We start from the raw sequence: 19926 nt of genomic DNA, 5'->3' as shown, positions 1-19926 counted from the left end.
AAATGATGCCGAAATGACCCCGTCGTGTCCCCGGACGGATCCCGAAAACTATCCAAAAATGATGCCGAAAGGCTCCCCAAATGATCCCGAAATAGTTCCGAAAAATTCCCGAAATGATTCCGACGGGCTCCCGGATGGATCCCGAAAACCATCCAGAAATGATGCCGGTAGGTACCCAAAATGATCCCGAAATTGTCCCGAAATGACCCCGTCGTGATCCCGCACGGATCCCGAAAACTATCCAGAAATGATGCCGAAAGGGTCCCCAAATAATCCCGTCTCAGTCGAGAAAAAGTCCTGAAATGACCCCGACGGAATCCCGGACGGATCCCGAAAACCATCCAGAAATGATGCCGGTAGGTACCCCAAATGATCCCGAAATGACACCGTGGTGATCCCGGACGGATCCCGAAAACTATCCAGAAATGATGCCGGCAAGGTCCCCAAATGATTCCCTAATAGTCCCGAAATGACACTGACGGGATCCCGGACGGATCCCGGACGGATCCCGAAAAAGATCAGGAAATGATGCCGAAAGGGTCCCCAAATGATCCCGTATTAGTCGCGAAAGTCCCGAAATGACCCCGACGGGATCGCGGACGGATCCCGAAAACCATCTAGAAATGATGCCGGAAGGTACCCCAAATGATCCCGAAAAAGTCCTGAAATGACCCTGACGAGATCCCGAAAATCATCCAGAAATGATGCCGAAAGGGTTCCCAAGTGATCCCGAATCAGTCGAGAAAAAGTCCCGAAATGACCCAGACGGGATCCCGGACGGATCCCGAAAACCATCCAGAAATGATGCCGGTAGGTACCCCAAATGATCACGAAATTGCCCCGAAATGGCCCCGACGGGATTCCTGACGGATTCCGAAAACTATCCAGAAATTATGCCGGAAGGCACACCAAATGATCCCGAAAAAGTCACGAAATGACCCCGACGGGAAATTATCCCTGAAGTGTCTATCCTCAAATGATCCCGAAATACTACCAAAAAAGTCGCAAAATGTTTTTGACGGAACCCGATATAGCCCTGAAAAAGTTCCGAAAGTACGCTGACGGGATTCCGTATGGATCCCGAAAAACATCCCGAAATAATGCCGGAAGGGTCTCCAAATGATCTCGAAATAGTCCCGAAAAAGTCCCGATCTGACCCTGACGGGATCACGAAAACCAAGGGAGGGATCCCCAAATGATCCCGGAAAAGTCTCGAAATAACTCCGACGGGATCCCGGACGAATCCCGAAAATCATTCAGAAATTATCCCGAAATGGTCCCAAAATGATCCCAAAATAGTCCCGAAAAAGTCCCGAAATAACTCCGACGGGATCCCAGACAGATCCCGAAAATCATCCATAAATTATCCCGGAGGGGTCCCAAAGTTATTCCGAAATAGTCTCGAAATTGCCCTGACGAGATCCCGGACGGAATCCAGAAATACATCCAGAATTGATCTCTGAAGAGTTGGCAAATGATCCCGAAAAAGTCACGAAATGACCCCGGCGGATCTCGGATGGATTCCGAAAACCATACAGAAATGATGTCGGAAAATACCCCCAAATGATCCCGAAAAAGTCCCGAAATGATCCCGACGGGATCCCGGACGGATCCCGAAAACTATCCAGAAATGATGCCGGAAAGGCCCTCAAAAGATCTCTTAATAGTCCCGAAATGGCCCTGATCCCGGACAGATCCCGAAAACTATCCAGAAAAGATGCCGAAAGGGTCCCCAAATGAGCCCGTATTAGTCGAGAAAAAGTCCCGTAGTGACCCCGACTTTATCCCGAAAACTATCTAGAGATGATGTCGGAAGGTACTGCAAATGATCCCGAAATAGTCCCGAAATGACCCCGACGGGATCCCGAACGGATCGCGAAAACTATCCAGAAATTATGCCGGAAAGGTCCCCAAATGATCCCCTAATAGTCCCGAAATTACCCTGCTGGGATTCCGAACGGATCCCGAAAACCACACAAAAATGATGCCGAAAGGGTCTCCAAATGATCACGAATTAGTCGAGAAAAAGTCCCGAAATCACCCCGACGGGATCCCTGACGCATCCCGAAAACCATCTAGAAATGATGCCGGAAAATACCCCAAATGATCCCGAAAAATTCCCGAAATGATCCCGACGGGATCCCGGACTGATCCCGAGAACTATCCAGAAATGATGCCGCAAACGTCCTCAAATGATCCACTAATAGTCCCGAAATGACCCTGACGGGATCCCGGACGGCTCCCGAAAATCATCCAGAAATGGTGCCGAAAGGGTCCCCAAATAATCCCGTATTAGTCGAGAAAAAGTGCCGAAATGACCCTGACGGGATCCCGGACGGCTCCCGAAAATCATCCAGAAATGATGCCGAAAGGGTGTCCCAAATGATCCCGTATTAGTCGAGAAAAAGTCCCGAAATGACCCCGTCGAGATCCCCGACGGATCCCCGAAACTATCCAGAAATGATGCCGGAAAGGTCTTCAAATGATCCCCCTAATAGTCCCGAAATGATCCCCGACGGATCCCGGAAACTTTGCAGGAATTATGCCGGAAAGGTCTTCAAATTATCCCCTAATAGTCACGAAATGATCCCGGACGGATCCCGAAAACCATGCAGAAATGATGCCGAAAGGGACGCCAAATGATCCCGAAAAAGTCCCGAAATTACCCCGACGAGATCCCGGACGGATCCCGAAAACCATCCAGAAATGATGGCGGAAGGGACCCAAATGACCCCGAAAAAGTCCCGTAATGATCCCGGAAACCATCAAGAATTTATCTCTCAAAGGTACGCAAATGATCCCGAAAATACCCCGACGGGATCCCGGACGGATCCCGAAAACCATCCAGAAATGATGCCGGAAGGGTCCCCAAATGATCGCGAAATAGTCCCGAAAATGTCCCAAAATAACCCCGACGGAATCCCGGACGGATCCCGAAAACTATACAGAAATGATCCCGGAAGGTCCCAAAATGATCCCGAAATAGTCCCCAAAATTTCCCGAAATGACCACGGTGGGATCGCGGACGGATCCCGAAACCCATCCAGAAATGATCCCAGAAGGGTCTCGATATGACCCTAACGGGATTACAAATTGGGTGAAGATAATTATAAAACCATGTTAAAAGGGAGCAGGCGCGTTGGAGCGAATGAAGAGTTACAGAGTGGCGACGTCTCCCCTTATGCACTTCAGAATTCTGCAGTTAAACTGTAATGGACTAACTGGGAAGATTACGGAGATAGTCGCTTTCATGAAGCGGCACAGCATCCGCATTGCTGCGATTAAAGAGACTAAACTCACAGCAAGATCTGCATTGCAGACCTGCTCTGGGTATAACGTCCACAGGAAAGACCGCGAGAGCGGAAATGGAGGCGGTCTCGCGTTTATCATACACCACTCTGTGCAATATTATATATTTGATCCTGGCATCGACCGCAGGGACAATGTCTTAGAACGTCAAGGCCTATCTGTCCGGTCAGGCGATGCAAACCTAGAAAGCATCAACATCTACATCCCTCCTGTCACCTGTTGCCCCAGTGGATACCGCCCTAATATCAGGGCCTTACTCACTGGCAACAATCGCATTATCTTAGGCGATTTCAATGCCCATCATGATCTATGGCATTCAAACTTGCGGGCGGACAGTAGGGGTGAGATGTTGGCGGATCAAATATAAGAAACGACGTTCTGCACAATAAACGGAGACGCCCTCACACGTATGGTAGGAAGCTGTCACAGCTCGCCAGATATCTCAATCGTGAGCGCAGAACTCGTAAACTGCGTCAACTGGCAGCCGATGGTAACATTGGCATCCGACCACCTGCCCATACTTATTTCGCTTCAGCGTAACGCCGACTTCATCGTCACTGAAAAACGCACTATCATAAACTTCAAAAAAGGAAAGTGGGAAGAATATAAATCCTTTACAGACAGCCGCCTAGCTGCCCTCCCTATCCCGACTGATGCCCGCCAAGGGGAGCGTGCCTTCCGTAAGGTCGTTAAATCCGCCTCGGCACATTTCATTCCCGCCGGGAGAATTCCCGAAATCCGGCCCCACTTCCCGGCGGAGGCCGCAAACTTAGCGAGAGAACGTGACCTTATAAGACAGCTTGATCCAGGCGACCCCCAAATAAGGGATATAAACCAACGCGTCAGATTGCTTGTAGATGAACACAAGCGGGCGAAATGGGAGGAGCACTTAAGAGGTTGTAACCTCTCTACCGGTGTGGGTAAACTTTGGTCCACCGTAAAGTCCCTATCGAATCCAACTAAGCACAAAGACAAAGTTTCCATCGCCTTTGGCGACAAAGTGCTGTCGGACGCGAAAAAATGCGCGAGCGCTTTCTGCCGACAATATATAATACATCCTACGGTCGACAAAGATAGACGGAGAGCCAATAGACGCGCACATAAACACAAATTCAGCGCGTCACCAATCACCATCACCGCTAAAGAGGTTGAGGACGCCATTGGTCGTGCTAAACCATCCAAAGCAGTGGGCCCAGACGGCATAGCCATACCGATGCTTAAAAACCTGGGGAAAGAGGGGTTCAAATATTTAGCGCATGTCTTCAATCTGTCTCTTTCCACCTTTGTCATACCTGAGAAATGGAAAATGGCCAAGGTGGTCCCGCTACTAAAGCCTGGGAAACCCGCTAACATAGGTGAGTCGTATCGTCCGATATCTCTCCTATCGCCAGTGGCAAAGACGCTTGAAGCCATTTTGCTCCCTTATTTCCAAGCAAATTTGCAGCTAGCCCCTCATCAGCATGGCTTCAGAAAACTCCATAGCACTACCACCGCGCTAAATGACATTAGCACCCAGATAAATTGCGGTTTAAATCAATACCCCCACCATAGAACAGTACTCGTAGCGCTAGACCTATCAAAAGCTTTTGATACGGTCAACCATGGCTCGTTACTGCAGGACCTGGAAGGGTCTACCCTTCCCCCATGTCTTAAAAGGTGGACCGCAAATTATAAGGGTGGTCGGCAGGCATCGGTGCAATTTAGAAACGAAACATCAAAACCAAGGAGAATTAAACAGGGGGTGCCACAGGGTGGTGTCCTATCCCCACTTTTGTTTAATTTCTACATATCTAAGCTACCTTCACCACCGGAAGGAGTCACAATCGTTTCCTACGCCGATGACTGCACAATAATGGCCACAGGCCCAGGCCCAAAGATCGATGCGCTATGTAATAAAATAAACGGCTACCTCCCTGATCTCCCCAGTTTTTTCGCCACGCGAAACCTGGCATTATCACCGACTAAATCTTCCGCGACCTTATTTACAACATGGACGCCCCAAATGTCGACCATTTTGAACATCCACGTCGATGGCACTACGCTACCGACTGTCCTTCACCCCAAAATCTTGGGTGTGACGTTTGATCAGGATCTACATTTTGGTGAGCACGCAGCCGCAATTGTTCCGAGAATTCAGAGCCGTAACAAAATCCTCAAATCCCTCGCTGGCAGTACTTGGGGAAAAGATAAAGAAACGCTCATGACTACATACAAAGCAATTAGCCAGCCGATTACGTGCTACGCGTCACCCATATGGTCGCCAAGCCTAAAAATCACCCACTGGAAGAAACTACAGGCCTGCCAAAATACTGCTCTCAGAATCGCCACGGGCTGTCTTCTTATGTTCCCAGAACACCATCTGCATAATGAGGCGAGAATACTCCCCATCAGGGAGAGAAATGAGATGCTGACCAAACAGTTCCTGTTGAATACCCAGAAACCTGGGCATCCCAACAGACATCTGATTGATGAACCAGCACCGCCTAGGGGCTTAAGAAGTCATCTCCGTAAGCATTTTGAGGAAATACGGCACCTGAGAACACAGCCGTATGAAGTGAAAAAACACAAGCAGGTCCTTGGTGAACTCCATAAACAGGCGTCGGACCTTTATGCCGGGAATTGCCCGGTGAATCCAGTACTTAACGAAAATTATCCAAAACTTGCGGAAGAGGAACGCATACTCCCCAGGGAAACGCGTGTCACTCTTGCTCAACTTCGTTCTGGATACTGTAACAGGTTAAACTCTTACCTATCCAGAATCAACCCCGACATACAAAATGTATGCCCCGCTTGCAATGTGTCCCCACATGACACCAACCACCTCTTCATATCACTGCTCACTTTGTAAGCCCTCGACTTATTTCACCCATTGAGTTTGTAATATTGGTGAAGGTTAGTATACGTAAAGTTATAATGTGCAAAAATTGTTAAAAAGTAATAACGTGGGACCCCCTCCCCCTTTCCATGTTCGAAAAAAATTTCGCCAGTAGACTATTATCTCTGTCCCAAATTTCATTAACATCCGTGTAGCCGTTCTCCGTGATCCAGTCACAAAGACGAAAAAATACAATAATTAAATTATAACTGTTCCTAGGGAGAGGGGACTTCCCCCCTTTTCAAAGAAATATAGCTAGTAGATCCTTCTAGACTATTGGCTATATGTGTGCCAAATCTCATCCAAATCCGTCCAGAGGTTCTTGCGTGATTGAGTCACAAAGACAAACGTCTGGACAAACATCCAAACATCCAAACTTTCCCATTTATAATATAACTAGCCTTTACCCGCGGCCCCGTCCGCAAGGAGAAAATAAAATATATGTGCTATTCACGTTAGCCTGCTTATCAAGTTGTCTGTTTAAAAATTTTTTCTGTCAATGTATTTTATTTTTTAATACAGTAAAAAAAAAGAACTAACTGAGCTGATGGGCACGCTTACATGAATAGTACAATACACATTTTTCGAATTAAAAAAAATACATTTTGTTTCTAAGTTAAATTAATTGATATGACAGGGGTGAAAGAATTACTACTCATAGAACAAAGGAGTGAAACTACAATTAGCTAAAACCAAAAAGAAGTTTTTAAATGAAAGCAGTGTTGCTTTTTCGGGTATTTAGTTGGTTAAAATATTACAAAGATTTTAATTATAGTTATAATAGTTCGTTACAGGATTCATTTAAAAATAGAACGAAAAAGCTGTGATATATTAAAGATAAAACATACCGAATTTTAATTACGAATAATTTGCCGTAAATCCACGGCCATGTGTGCTGAATTACCGGTTTCGAAGCGACCTAAAATGATCCCGGGAGTGTCCCTAAATGACACCAAATAGTCACGAAATGATGCCGACGGGATCCTGGACAAATCTCGAAAACTATCCAGAAATAATGCCGGAAGGGTCCCAAAATAATCCCGAAGTAGTCACGAAAAGTCCCGAAATGACCCTGACGGGATCCCGGACGGGATCCCGAAAACCATCCAGATTTGATTCCTGAACGGTCCGCAAATGATCCCGATATAGTCCGAAAAAGTCCCGAAAAAACTCTGACGGGATCCCGGACAAATCCCGAAAATCGCCCAGAAATTATCCCGGAGGAGTCCCAAAATGATTCCGAAATAGTAGTCACGAAAAAGGCCCGAAATGACCCTGACGGGATCCCGAAAACCATCCAGAAATGACTCTGGAGGGATCCGGAAATGATCCCGGAAAAGTCCACAAACCATCCAGAATTGATCTCTGAAGGTTCCACAAATGATCCCGAAATAGTCCCGAAAGTCACGAAAAACTCAGACCCATCCCGAAAATCATGAAGAAATTATCCTGGAAGGGTACCAAAATTACCCCGAAATAACTCCGACGGGATCCCGGACAGATCCCGAAAATCATCCAGAACTGAGCTCTGAAACGTCCGCAAATAATCCAGAAATAGTCCGGAAAAAGTCCCGAAAAAACTCCGTCGGGATCCCGGACAGATCCCGAAAATCACCCAGAAATTATGCCGGAGGGGTCCCAAAATGATTCCGAAATAGTCCCGAAAAAGTCCCGAAATGACCTTGAGAGGATCCCAGACCGATACCGAAAACCATCCAGAATTGATCTCTAAAGGGTCCGCAATTTATCCCAGATAAAGTCGCGAAAAAACTACGAAGGGATCCCGAACAGATCCCGAAAATCATAGGGAAATTATCCCGGAAGGGTCCCAAAATGATCCCGAAATAGGCCCGAAAAGGCGCGAAATAACCCTGACGGGATCCCGGACGGATCCCGAAAACCACCCAGAAATGATCTTTAAGGGCAACTGACCCCGAAATAGTCGTGAAAAAGTCCCGAAATTACCCCGACGGGATCCCGAAAACCATCCAGAAATTATCCCTGAAGGATCCCCAAATGATCCAAGAACAGTCTCGAAATTCCCTGACATTTTCCCGAAAAAGTAAAAAAATAAACCCGACGGGATCTCGGACGGATCCCGGACCATCCAGAAATGATGCCGGTTGGTACCCCAAAATGATCCCGAAATAGGCCAGAAATGACCCCGTCGGGTTCCCGGACGGATCCCCAAAAGTATACAGAAATGATGCTGGAAGGTGAAATGATCCCCTTATAGTTCCGAAATGATCCTGACGGGATTCCCGACGGATCCCGGAAACTATCCAGAAATGATGCCGGAAAGGTTCCCAAGTTATCCCCAAATAGTCCCGAAATTACCCTGACGGTATCCCGGACGGATCACGAAAACCATCCGGAAATGATGGCGAAAGGGTCCCCAAATGATCCCGCATTAGTCGCGGGTTCCGAAATGACGATGACGGGATCCCCGAAGGATCCCGGAAACTATCCAGAAATGATGCCGGAAAGGTTCCCAAGTTATCCCCAAATAGTCCCGAAATTACCCTGACGGTATCCCGGACGGATACCGAAAACCATCTAGAAAAGTGGCCGGAAGATACCCCAAATGATCCCGAAAAAGTCCTGAAATGATCCAGACAGGGTCCCGGACGGATCCCGTAAACCATCCAGAAATGATGCCGGAAGAGACCCCAAATGATCTCGCAAAAGTCCCAAAATGACCCCCACAGGATCCCGGACGGATCTCGTAAACCATCCAGAAATGATGCCGGAAGAGACCCCAAATGATCCCGCAAAAGTCCCAAAATGACCCCGACAGGATCCCGGACGGATCCCGTAAACCATCCAGAAATGATGCCGGTAGGTACCCCAAATGGTCCCGATATGACCCCGTCGGGATCCCGCACGGATCCCTAAAACTATCCAGAAATGATGCCGGAAAGGTCCCCAAATAACCCCCTAATAGTCCCGAAATTACGCCGACGGAATCCCGGACGGATCCGGAAACCATCCAGAAATGATGCCGGAGGAGACCCCAAATGATCCCGCTAAAGTCCCAAAATGACCCCGACAGGGTCCCGGACGGATCCCGTAAACCATCCAGAAATGATGCCGGTAGGTACCCCAAATGGTCCCGATATGACCCAGTCGGGATCCCGAACGGATCCCTAAAACTATCCAGAAATGATGCCGAAAGGGTCCCCAAATAATCCTGTATTAGTCGAGAAAAAGTTCCGAAATGACTCCGACGGGATCCCGGATGGATCCCGAAAACCATCTAGAAATGATGCCGGAAGAGACCCCAAATGATCCCGCAAAGGTCCCAAAATGACCCCGACAGGATCCCGGACGGATCCCGTAAACCATCCAGAAATGATGCCGGAAGAGACCCCAAATGAACTCGCAAAAGTCCCAAAATGACCCCGACAGGATCCCGGACGGATCCCGTAAACCATCCAGAAATGATGTCGGAAGAGACCCCAAATGATCCCGCAAAAGGCCCAAAATGACCCCGACAGGATCCCGGACGGATCCCGAAAACCATCCAGAAATGATGCCGGAGGAGACCCCAAATGATCCCGCTAAAGTCCCAAAATGACCCCGACAGGATCCCGGACGGATCCCGTAAACCATCCAGAAATGATGCCGGAAGAGACCCCAAATGATCTCGCAAAAGTCCCAAAATGACCCCGACAGGATCCCGGACGGATCCCGTAAACCATCCAGAAATGATGTCGGAAGAGACCCCAAATGATCCCGCAAAAGGCCCAAAGTGACCCCGACAGGATCCCGGACGGATCCCGAAAACCATACAGAAATGATGCCGGAAGAGACCCCAAATGATCCCGCAAAAGTCTCAAAATGACCCCGACAGGATCCCGGACGGATCCTGAAAACCATCCAGAAATGATGCCGGAAGAGACCCCAAATGATCCCGCAAAAGTCCCAAAATGACCCCGACAGGATTCCGGACGGATCCCGAAAACCATCCAGAAATGATGCCGGAAGAGACCCCAAATGATCCCGCAAAAGTCCCAAAATGACCCCGACAGGATCCCGGACGGATCCCGAAAACCATCCAGAAATGATGCCGGAATGGACCCCAAATGGTCCCGAAATGACACCGACGGTATCCCGGACGGATACCGAAAACCATCCAGAAATGATGCCGGCAGGTACCCCAAATTATCCCGAAATAGTCCCGAAAGGACCCTGAGGGGATCGCGGACGGATTCCGAAAACCATCCAGAAATGATGCCGATAACGTCCCCAAATGATCCTGTATTAGTCGAGAAAAAATTCCGAAATGACTCCGACGGGATCCCGGACGGATCCCGAAAACCATCTAGAATTGATACCGGAAGGTACCCCAAATGATGCCGAAATAGTCCCGAAATGACATCGACGGGATCCCGGACGGATCCCGAAAACCATCCAGAAATGATGCCGGAGGAGACCCCAAATGATCCCGCTAAAGACCCAAAATGACCCCGACAGGGTCCCGGACGGATCCCGTAAACCATCCAGAAATGATGCTGGAAGAGACCCCAAATGATCCCGCAAAAGTCCCAAAATGACCCCGACAGGATCCCGGACGGATCCCGTAAACCATTCAGAAATGATGTCGGAAGAGACCCCAAATGATCCCGCAAAAGTCCCAAAATGACCCCGACAGGATCCCGGACGGATCCCGAAAACCATCCAGAAATGATGCCGGGAGAGACCCCAAATGATCCCGCATAAGTCCCAAAATGACCCCGACAGGATCCCGGACGGATCCCGTAAACCATCCAGAAATGATGCCGGAGGAGACCCCAAATGATCCCGCTAAAATCCCAAAATGACCCCGACAGGGTCCCGGACGGATCCCGTAAACCATCCAGAAATGATGCCGGAAGAGACCCCAAATGATCCCGCAAAAGTCCCAAAATGACCCCGACAGGATCCCGGACGGATCCCGTAAACCATCCAGAAATGATGCCGGAAGAGACTCCAAATGATCCCGCAAAAGTCCCAAAATGACCGCGACAGGATCCCGGACGGATACCGTAATCCATCCAGAAATGATGCCGGAAGAGACCCCAAATGATCCCGCAAAAGTCCCAAAATGACCCCGACAGGATCCCGGACGGATCCCGTAAACCCTCCAGAAATGATGCCGGAGGAGACCCCAAATGATCCCGCAAAAGTCTCAAAATGACCCCGACAGGATCCCGGACGGATCCCGAAAACCATCCAGAAATGATGCTGGAAGAGACCCCAAATGATCCCGCAAAAGTCCCAAAATGACCCCGACAGGATCCCGGACGGATCCCGTAAACCATCCAGAAATGATGCCGGAAGAGCCCCAAATGATCCCGCAAAAGTCCCAAAATGACGCCGACGGGATCCCGGACGGTTCCCGTAAACCATCCAGAAATGATGGCGGAGGAGACCCCAAATGATCCCGCAAAAGTCTCAAAATGACCCCAACAGGATCCCGGACGGATCCCGAAAACCATCCAGAAATGATGCTGGAAGAGACCCCAAATGATCCCGCAAAAGTCCCAAAATGACCCCGACAGGATCCCGGACGGATCCCGTAAACCATCCAGAAATGATGCCGGAAGAGACCCCAAATGATCCCGCAAAAGTCCCAAAATGACCCCGACAGGTTCCCGGACGGATCCGGTAAACCATCCAGAAATGATGCCGGAGGAGACCCCAAATGATCCCGCAAAAGTCTCAAAATGACCCCGACAGGATCCCGGACGGATCCCGAAAACCATCCAGAAATGATGCTGGAAGAGACCCCAAATGATCCCGCAAAAGTCCCAAAATGACCCCGAGACGATCAAGGACGGATCCCGTAAACCATCCAGAAATAATGCCGGAAGAGACCCCAAATGATCCCGCAAAAGTCCCAAAATGACGCCGACGGGATCCCGGACGGATCCCTAAAACCATCCAGGAATGATTACGGAAAGGACCCAAACTGACCCCGAAAAAGTCCCGTAATGATTCCGGAAACCATCAAGAATTTATCTCTCAAAGGTACGCAAATAATCCCGAAAGTACCCCGACGGGATCCCGGACGGATCCCGAAAACCATCCAGAAATGATGCCGGAAGGGTCCCCAAATGATCGCGAAATAGTCCCGAAATGATTCCGGAATAGTCCCGAAAATGTCCCAAAATAACCCCGACGGGATCCCGGACGGATCCCGAAAACTATACAGAAATGATCCCGGAAGGGTCCCAAAATGATCCCGAAATAGTCCCGAAAAAGTCCCGAAATTACCCCGGCGTAATCCCGGACCGATCCCGAAAACCATCCAGAAATGATCCCGGAGGGTCTCGATATGACCCTTACGGGATTACAAATAAGGTGAAGCTAATTATAAAACCATGTTAATAAGGCAGCAGGCGCATTGGAGTGAATAAAAAGTTACATAGAAACATACAGGTAAAGCTAATAAAAGCGTGCTAGTAAAAACAATTGATGGAGGGCGGATGGCGGGAGTAGAGGAGAGGACCACTGATCGTTCCTCCAAAATTGTCTAGATCTCGTTCTGTATGTACCAGATACCAAAAACTATTGATTTAGGAGAAAATTTATATTGATTTATAACAATTTATAGATTTTACACCAGAGGGGGCGATAAAGGGGGGGCGGGGCGGGCGGAGGGTGTCACTGCTTACTTTGTAAGCCCTCGACATATTTGACCACTTGAGTCTGTGATATTGGTGAAGGCCAGTATACATAAAGTTATGTGTAAAAATTATTGAAAAATAATTTCTCGAAGGGGTCGTGGGACCCCCACCCCTCTTTCCATGTTCGAAAAAAATTTCGCTAGTAGACTACTGTCTGTGTCCCAAATTTCATCAAAATCCGTGTAGCCATTCTAGCGTGATTCAGTCGAAAAGACGAAAAAATATAATAATTAAATTATAACTGTTCATAGGGGGCGGGGACCACGCCCCTTTTCAAAAATATATAGTTAGTAGATCCTTCTAGACTATTGGCTATATGTGTGCAAAATTTCATCCAAATCGGTCCAGCCGTTCTTGCGTGATTGAGTCACAAAGACAAACGTCTGGACAAACATCCAAACATCCAAACATCTTCACATCCAAACTTTGCCATTTATAATATATATTAGATATTAGTATAGTATGGGCCCTTTTTAAGGATCAGTCGATGAGGAGGAATTCCTGATGGCTCAAAAGAGTTAAGAAACTCAACCGGATATGCACAGCTTGGGACTCTTCCACGACTGTAGAGTGTGATAAGTTGTCTCGGTTCTAGTGATATTAACATCCCCATTTTAAGATACCAAAAATGCCCTTTCTCGAAGCCATTTATAGTTTGTAAAGATAGATTCAACATTTGGAAAAAACATTAGCTATTAAAGCTTCAGGTGATGTCATAATTTCGCAAAAACTTGCAGAAAATAAATCAAATCTGATAGTAAAGAAATGGGAATTTTGCCATAATCAATTTCAAGCAGTTGTTTAGCAAAAGCTGCTGCTGAAGTGTTTCCCCCAAAATTCGCTCTCATATTTCTAAATAGAGTAAATTTTTGTACGTCGCTGCATGAAAAATCACGCATTTACTTCATCTGCGGCTGTTCCAGTAAGTAAAAGGAAAGCACCACCCTTTTAATGATCATTACACCTCAAATCCTTAAGGGTTCGGCCTAAAAATTGCAGCGACTGTTTATGAGTCATGGTGCACACATCCCACACACTCAATTTGACCTCACCGTCTGCTTATTGTTGTGTTTCTACCAATAAAATTCAATTCGAACTTTATTAAGTTAACTAATTATAATAAGTATAAAAAATTATAAGTATGAAAGTTATGAGACAAAATGCGTGTTCTCGACCAACATTCTTTCAACAGTCAAAAAGCGTTCAGTGTTCATGTGTGTATATGATGGTATGGTAACTTGCAGGGTTGTATTTGTGTCCAACACCTCCCCTGTTTAGTGATGATTCCCTCCTAAGAGGCTTCTCAGTTCGGTAAGTATCTCTTCAGGGGTTTACGTAGACGGCCGGTCCTTCTAGTTATGCCTGAGAGTGAATCGACCTCAGTAGAGGGCGTAGGTTGTGGTTGCCTTTGTCTTTCTGTTGCATTAACTGCATTTTCGTTAGAATCCGTTGCACAGCCATCTTTTTGTGGTTTGTCCTCGTATAACCCAAAAGCTTCCGCTAGTGAGCACTTATTTGTCGACTCTTCAGAAGGAATATCTTGGTTTCCCCGTTTGCTGATTTGGTTTGCATGTGCACGGATAACTCTTCCGTTCCTCAATCTCAAGTTGTACATGACCGCCCCAACTCTTTCTATGATTTGGGCGGGCTTCCAGTTAAATTTGTTATGATGATGTATAGTGACGTAAGCTGGTTGCTGTGGTACAAAATCAGAATATATTTAGCACCATGTTTCTTATTAATTGTTTTTGCATATTTTGTTTTTGTATGCTTGTTTGCGGTCCCGCTTGGAACGGAATTCGTATGTTGCGACCGAATAAAGCCTCAGCTGGCGATGTCTGGTTTGGTGCGTTTTTGTTCGGATTCGATCGGAAAACCTGGAGAAATGATTGTAAATTTTGGACTGTATTTCCCTCTCCTTTTAATTTCTTTAACGCTCTTTTATAGGTGTCCACGAATCGCTCCGCTTGTCCGTTGGAAGGATAATATGGACTGGATCGAAGATATTCGATTCCATTTGTTTCCAGGAAAATTGCGTGCTTACAAATTGCGATCCGTTGTCCGAAACGATGCATTTTGGTATGCCCAGACTGTAGAAAACTTCGTTCAGCATTTCGATTGTTTTGGTGCTAGAAATAATGCTTGTTGTTTGAATTATCTCAGGCCACTTTGAGTACGCGTCTACAATGATCAGAAAGTAGTTATTATCTAATGGACCTGCGTAGTCAACATGTATTCGTTCCCAAGCTTCTGAATGAGTAGGCCATGCCTTAAGAAGTGTCTTAGTCGGTCGTTTTGCTGCTGATGCACACCTGCTGCAGTTTCGTACCAGGGAGACAATATCATCATCGATATTGGGCCAGTACACAAAACTTCTCGCAACCGATTTTGTGCGTTCGAAGTCATAAGCTTATAGTTTTATTGCCCATCGCTGCAGTCTGTTCGCTTGTTGTTCAGCGATACCTTTTTTGTTACCGAAAATAGCCAGTAAAGGTTTGTGATCCGTCTGTAATTTTAATTTGCGTCCAAAAATCATTTTATGGAATTTGGTGAGCGCAAAAATACAGCGAGACCCTCTTTTCGATTTGGCTGTACGCTCTCTCTGCTTCAGTTAGCCATCGTGACGCATGGCATATTGTCTTTACTGAACCATCGGGATACTCATGTAAGATATATGCTCCGAGGCCGTAGTTTGATGCGTCTGCCGCCACAATTATGTCCAGTTTTGGGTCGAAATGTGTCAACAAAAGATCCGAAGATAAAATGCTTTTGAGTTGGTTAAAACAATCGCGGTGTTTTTGTATCCATACCCATTTAACGTTTGCTTTCAGTAGATTATCTAAGGGTCCTCGATAGGTACGTAAGTGCTTTATAAATTTACCATAAAAATTGATTGCACCTAAAAATGATCGTCATTCTGATAAATCGTTTGGTTCGGGCATCTGTGTTATAGCTGATATGCACGATGGATCTGGCTGTATGCCCTCCTCATTTATAATGAACCCAAGGTATTTTATTTGATTTGCATAGAATTTGCATTTATCGAATTTAAGTTTGAATCCGAACTCTTGTATGCGTTTCAATACGTCGTGTAATTTTCTATTGTGATCATCTTGACTTGTCCCTGCTACGAAAATGTCGACGATGTATGCCGCTACTCCATTCAGTCCCGCTAACATTTTATCCATAATTTGCTGGAATATTGTCGGAAACGATTTAACACCGAATACAATTCGTTTGTATCGAAAAAGTGCTAAATGCGTATTTATAGTGAGTAGATGTTTAGAATCATCGTCGACTTAACTTGTAGAAATGCGTCTGAAAGATCGATGTGGCTGAAAACCTTCGCTTTAGCTAACCGTGCGAATAGATCATCAGGTAATGGTAGTGGATACTGATGCATTTCTAACGCGTTGTTAAGCCCTGTTGAAAAATCGCCGCATAATCGTACATTTCCATTTGCTTTCCTGGTGACCACGATGGGCGCAGCCCAGTCTGAATTATTGACTGGTGTGATGACATTTATGTCTTTAAGCCGTTGGAGTTCCGCTTCAACTAGTCCTTGTATGGCGTAAGCGACTGGTTGTTTTGGTCAAACATCGGTTGCTGGTTTGGCTTGATCGCCAGATGTGCTTTTACTTTCGTACACAGCCCAAGACTGTCGTCGAAAACATATGGAAATAAATTTTTGAGATGTTTTATCTTATTATCGGTTTTAACGCTTTCATCGATGACTTTATTGCAAAGTGAATTTATTGGCTCCAAAGCTGCGATCAAGTCTAGACCTAGAACGTTTAAGTTTTTAACTGGCGTGACATAGCACGTTGCAGTTGTTTTCTTCGATTTGAATTTTGCTGAACATGTAAATTGTGCTGATAATGGTAATTTGCCAGTTGCGCTACGAGCTGTGTTACTGGGTTTTGTTGTATTGTTTACGTGAAGCTGTTTAAAAATATTTTCCGATATTATTTTTATGTCTGACGCTGTGTCAAATTGCAGATCAATTAAGAACTCGTTTATGTATACGCGCATGTATTTTCTATTGTTCACATTGATTTTCTTCGTAGCGTTCAGTGTTCATGTGTGTTTATGATGGTATGATAACTTGCAGGATTGTATTTGTATCCAACACTTATGTTGCACATCGGCCTATCAGATGTTTGCGGGCAGTGGTAATTTAAATGCGGAGTGAGCAGTACGTCCACCACACAAAGGATATCCGCGGTACCTGAGGAAGCAACTGCCATAGTGATTTCTCTTTTTTGCTCTTACATCAATTAATTACAAATTAAGCAGAAATGTTTTTTTTCCGGTTCCTCCAGGCGTATCCAACAATACCAACCCTAAAGGTAACAAACCCCAAAAGAATACTAACTCTGCAATAAAACTTTACTGTGTTGAAATAACCGAAGTTTTTACGGCAGCCATAGTTCTGAAAAATCCCATTTGCCTTGTTTTTTTTCAATTCCATATATTAATGGTGCTGTTAGGACCTAACGTCATATAGCTCCTTACCAATTTTCATTATTCTACCATTACTAAATCCAGAGATATGCAGTATGAAATGGGAGGTGCCACGCCCCTTCTTACTCACATCTTACTTTCTTAGTGGTGTTAGGGATTGATCTCATATAACTCTTTACTGAATTTCAGTGTTCTTGTATGAATACTTCCAGAGTTATGCTGTATCAAATATTCCATTTGTATGGTAGGTGCCACGCCCTTTTTCATATTGAAGTTATGTTTAGCCTATGACCATTCTTGGAAGGTTTCTAGTGGGTGATTCCCGATTTAATCCATTTGTATGGGAGGTGCCACGCCCCCTACTCGCTCACCGCACATTTTCTTGGTGGTGTTAAGGATTGACTTCGTATAACTCCTTACTGACTTTCAATATTCTTGCATGAATACCTCCAGAGTTATGCAGTATCAAAGAATCCATTTGTATGGCAGGTGACACGCCCCTTTTATATATCGAAATTATTTTTAGCCTATGACCATTCCAGGAAGGTTTCAAGTGGGTTGGGCAAATTTGTTGTAATCGGTCTATCCGTTTAGGACGCAACCCGATCTATACCTACATACATAATTTGAATTTTATATATGTATATAGATGAATGTGTGGCTGCTTACTTCGCTGTTTTTGTTCATTTATTTAAAGCCCCGCCACGTAAGCAGTTTTTCATATAGATGCGTTTAACAATATTATACATTATGAGTAGATTGCACGTATTTTTATAGAGAAAGGCAGATAGAGCGACACTGCCGGCATCTGACATGAAAAAGTAGCCATCTTCCAACTTTTGTTGCAAGCAACGCAAAAGAAGAATTTGGCATTACCTTGGCTTGAGTAAAAACAAGTACAAATAAAAACTAAATAAGATCGCAGGTTCGAATGGAGCTCAAGGCCTAACAATAATTTTTTTATCTTATTATTGTTATGATACTAAAAACTAAATATTTTTATTTTCTCATTACAAACTTACATTTTCTCAATATGAAGCACCGTTTCTCATTATCAATTTATATATCCTCATTATAAAATTACGAGCCGGACCCTTGCGCATCTTGCGCAACCAATATAAAAGTATCTTATCAAATATTAATAGAAATCAGCTGTTCTATCAATCAATTAAAACTTACAGCTTGCGCTGATATCTGGCGTACAATAGCAACTGCCGGTAATTCAGTGCAAATATTCACATAGTACAAATAGATTTTTTTGTGTGCTTACAATCGTTTATTTTTAACAAATTATTTTAATAAAATACAGCTAAACAAAAGCACTACGACCAAAATTACACAAAGCTCGCTAATAGCTCGAATCTACATCTTTATACCAAAAACTTTATTTATAGATTTGGATTCCAAATAAAATCAAAAAAGGGACTCATACATAAAAACAGCAATTAGAAATAAATAGAAATATTTTTCACTATAAATTTTTATTTTATCAATATAAACTAATATTTCTCATTATCAATTTATATTTTCTCAATATTAAATGGGGTTAAGGCACCTGAGAACTCAGCCGTATGAAGCCAAAAAACACAAGCAGGTCCTCAGTGAACTCCACAAACAGAGGTCGGACCTTTATGCCAGGAATTGCCCGGTGAATCCAGTACTCAAAGAACAGTGCCCAAAACTGTCGGAAGAGGGACGCACATTCCCCATGGAAACGCAAGTCACTCTAACTCAACTTCGATCTGGATACTGTAACAGGTTAAACTCTTACCTATCCAGAATCAACCCCGATATACAAAATGTATGCCCTACTTGCAATATGTCCCCACATGACACCAACCATCACTTTAATTGTAATATGGAACCAACGCCTCTAACACCCCTCTCATTATGGTCCACCTCTGTTGAAACAGCAAGTTTCCTTGGACTCCCGTTAGAGGATATTGATGACAATTTGTGATCGGTCGCACCTATTGGATAAGGCGAAGCACTGCTACAACAACAACCACAAGATTTTCTCAATATAAACTTGCATTCTCTCATTATAAACTTGAAAAGGTGTAGTGGATTTCTAATGGTGGGAACAAAACCGCCACTAACGTCGATGCTTAACATACGTTTCACCTACATACAAGGAGAGGCCATCGATGTAGCAGGTAAAATACACTGATTTCATGTAGTAGAAGAAGTATACGCTTTGAGATTAGTGCAATAACGCTTAAGAAGATGCCTAAGGAACTGTTCTTATAGTCGACGTATGTATATATTGACGATTTGGCTCGTTTTGTGAAGGATGGGGGAGACGCTGTCTCAGTTACCTCCTTAGTAAAAGCGAAATTCTAATAACTGGTGCTACATAGTATAATGTAAAATCCTTGTTATTAACGCACAATTTTTTTAAATCTAAAAAAAAATGTATAACAAATGAAGTTTTCAAAAAACAAATTTCGAGCTACTGTTGTTGTTGTTGTTGTTGTAGTGATAAGGTTACTCCCCGAAGGCTTTGGGGAGTGTTATCGATGTGATAGTCCTTTGCCGGATACAGATCCGGTACGCTCCGGTAACACAGCACCATTAAGGTGCTAGGCCGACCGTCTCGGGAACGAT

General features: G+C 45.2%; 1 protein-coding gene across 2 annotated transcripts in view; it reads right to left on the bottom strand.

Annotated features, from left to right (window-relative positions):
* Positions 1 to 19926, bottom strand: part of LOC137240763 (zinc finger protein Xfin-like) — an 81080-nt gene that overhangs the window by 17666 nt on the left and 43488 nt on the right. The window lies entirely within an intron of this gene.

Source organism: Eurosta solidaginis, chromosome 2 (assembly GCF_040869045.1).
Source record: "Eurosta solidaginis isolate ZX-2024a chromosome 2, ASM4086904v1, whole genome shotgun sequence".
NCBI classification, from domain to species: Eukaryota; Metazoa; Arthropoda; class Insecta; order Diptera; family Tephritidae; genus Eurosta; species Eurosta solidaginis.
The sequence above is the reverse complement of the archived record's forward strand: the minus strand, read 5'-3'. Positions and strand labels throughout refer to the sequence as shown.